We start from the raw sequence: 3412 nt of genomic DNA on the forward strand, positions 1-3412 counted from the left end.
CACCACCTCATCACACTTCCTCTTATTGTTTGAATATGGGACTTTTTAGAGAAATTTGAGGGAGTAAATCAAACAAGAAGGAAGTAAATAAAAATATTCTGAAAAGTTAGGCCCATTTCAACCCTAACCCTTTCACCCCATCCCCAGTGAAAACTACGCCCTGATTTGTTCAAGTATTAAGTGCTGCCACCCTCTGTTAATGGATTCGGCATCTGTTCCCTGATGCTCTGAGCTTGTTAGCCTCTTATCATTCCCTGGTCTGTTTCCTACCCTCTCCAAACAGAGTGCCTCCATCTGCAGCGATGTTCTCCTCCCCGCTGCTTATTTGGTGTCTCCAATAATGGCCCAAGCATGAGCACAGCTAAATAAGTTTCCTGGTTCGTCACAAATTACCAAAGGCTCACGGGCACCCGGCCGCGCCGATAGCCATCACTCTCATTGTGTCTGCTTTGGGTTTCTCCCCATCTCTGTCTGTGATCTCCTCATCTTTCATATCCTGTTGAGAGCAAAGCAGGGATAGGCTGCGCTTTAAAAAATAAAAATGGACTGCTCATACGTGCACTGATGGTTAATGTGCCTCCGCGGTGAAGTGAATCCGTCTCATTCTGCGGGGGATTGACGGGCACAGACATGGTGGGTTGCGTCATCAGCAGAGAACCCCGGGGAGAGTCTCAGCACATGTGTGTGAGCTGTTTAAAGTAGAGGAGATTAATGCTTGGATAAGGAAAAAACCTGCTAATATATTAATAACAAGAGAAGTCTGCTGATATTCTAGATGTTAACAAATCCCATGAAAAAGCCAACAATCAGTTTATCCTACTAACAAGTAGTGCCTATGTAATCTGAAAATATCTTACTCCTCTGTGCCACTGACGGCTGCACAATCAATAGTATGAAGATCATGATCTAGATACATTCCTCTGTGTAATCTCATCTGTGTGACAGCATTTCTCACTGTTGGCACTAGCAGGGAGATCCACTGCATCAAACCAAGCACTCCCAATATCTCCTTAAGCTTACATCATGTGACAGGAAGAGGGGGCAGGACATTGATATAAATAACTCAAATGTGCAAAAGAAAACGACAGTGATGGTGAGGAAGAACGATTTCTTCATCCTGGTTCTGACAGGATCTCTGTGCAGTCTGCTGTTTGGAACCAGAGTCAGAAAACACCTGCATTACTTTCCATGCTAATGTAACACCACAAGATTTACAACGTCACACACAAATTCTGTATGTCACTCAAACATCGAGCCGACCATAGCGGGAAAAATACTATCACACAACTTAGCCAAAGATATCTGTAGTGGTCACCACTGCAAAACAAGGTGTAAGAGCCACTGACACTTATATTTATATTGATAATTTTCAATTTATAACATTTATTATATAAGTTCTATTATACCACGGTCTGGGTGAACACTGGATTCTGATTGGCTGCTGGGTGTCAGGCGGTTCTGCCCTCCCCGTCCGGCATTATCCCTCACATATTATTCAAGGTTATACCAAAGTTTATGTATATTTTAAACAATGTGTTAAAGGTGGACTGTTATTCTGTTCTTACAGGGCTAGTGTGTAGGAGTTTTTACTGTCCAAATTATTAATCAATAGTCAGAATATCACTGGACAAATTATTTTTTTGATGAAAATCACAGAAATTCACTAGTTTAAACTCTTAAATAACAATACTCTCTCTGTTAACAACTAATCCAGAAAATGGAACAAAATGAAAAGAATTGTTGGTTGTAGCCTGCGTCCTCTGACTGTTACTCATGAGACCACAGATCATCCAGTTTGGAGTTTTTGTAGTGAGGTTGTATGAAGAACTTACGTGTAGTCAGTGTGTTACTCACAGTAGACAGCGGTTGGCATGACCCCAGTTTGGAGAAGCAGACAGGAGTACCACCACGGAAGCTAAGTGATGCACGGCTGTAGACGGGCTGCCGAAAAACTTATTTTAGCCTCATAAAAAAAGAAAAAAATCAGTTTACTTGTGCACAATAGTAAGCATATTTTCCCTGCTTTACCTTGCTGTCAGACCGCCCTTTCTGATGGGAACCTGAAGCATTTTTATTTCTTTTCCAAAATCACCAGAGTCCTTTGACAAACAGTAATTTGGCGAACTGTAATCGAGACATAACCTGATCAGACCTCAGTGTTTTGGGGCACAGGTAACATCTGGCTGTACGTGAGCTGAGTGGTAGTAGGGCACTATAGTGCTGCTCACAGGGTGTGAAAAAGCATGTTGTCACTGTTCCTCTATTACCATGAACACACACACAGTTTAGGGAAGTCAGAAAGTACAGAAAGACAGACAGACAGACACATTGTTGGTTTCTGTATTTTCGTGGGATTTGTTGCCAAGCTTTATCATTTAAAGATACTTGCTATCAAACCGTTAAAAAACAAACTTTTAGAAGAGCTCTAAATGAGTGTCCAGCAGTGCTTTGCATCACTCAGCCATGAAATACTGTAGCCATAATAAAAAGCATGAAAAGCTTGAAATAAGGTAAGAACATGAATCAGTGAGGCTGTAAAGTGGCTTAGTGTGCAAAGCCTGCAGAAAGCGTGAGCAGATTGTGTAAATAATGCTTCACTAAGGCATATCCACACACTCCCATCAGGACTGGATGATTTATGAGTTCTCTTGACTCCTTAAATCTGCACGACCCTGATTGATAGGAAAATTAATTTTCCATATGTTCAGTCGTTCAGTCTGTTATAGATCACAAAAATTTGGTGGCTGGTCCTGAAGGCAGTCCCGTGCTGTTGAGGTGTTGACCTGCGTTGGCAAACCATTTTAAAGTTTGATCATTTAGAGGTTATTCAGGTTTTTTCCCGAATAGGAATAGAGTTTCAAAAAAATCTGCTTCATCGTCTGTGTGTTTTTATGGATGACAAGAAGTTCAGACAAGCTAAAAAAGTTGAAAAAAACACTGGAGTAAATGCAGCTCGGGGGATGATTTGTAAGCCTGATTTAACAAAAGAGTCTAATAATAAGACAACAAAATAGACTGTGTGGAGGTTGATGTGATATATTCACCAAAAACAGAGATTTGTATTCTCAACTTGTGGGAGAATTGATTTAAAGAAACATTTGTCACAGTCCTTTGAGCAAGAGACGAGGATTACACCTTTCCATGTCTGAGTATTTTGAATTTAAAAGCGAGCTGAAAAGGGGATATGAAGAGCTTCCTTTTTATCCGTAAGGACTGAGGGTTTTTGATCTGTCTGGGCTGATAAAGATGACTTTTGGAGGCTTTCTGACCTTGATGGATATACAAACTAATTGATGCTCTTCCAGATGCTAAATGTCTGATGTTGTGGATCACTGGCCTTATTTGACAGCTGTTTCAGAAATCAACTGTAATGGCAGCTAATGATTTTATTACCGGAGAGCAATTAGCGCAC

This window comes from Morone saxatilis, unplaced genomic scaffold (genome assembly GCF_004916995.1).
Source record: "Morone saxatilis isolate NCDOM2014 unplaced genomic scaffold, NCSU_SB_2.0 Contig7, whole genome shotgun sequence".
NCBI lineage: Eukaryota > Metazoa > Chordata > Actinopteri > Moronidae > Morone > Morone saxatilis.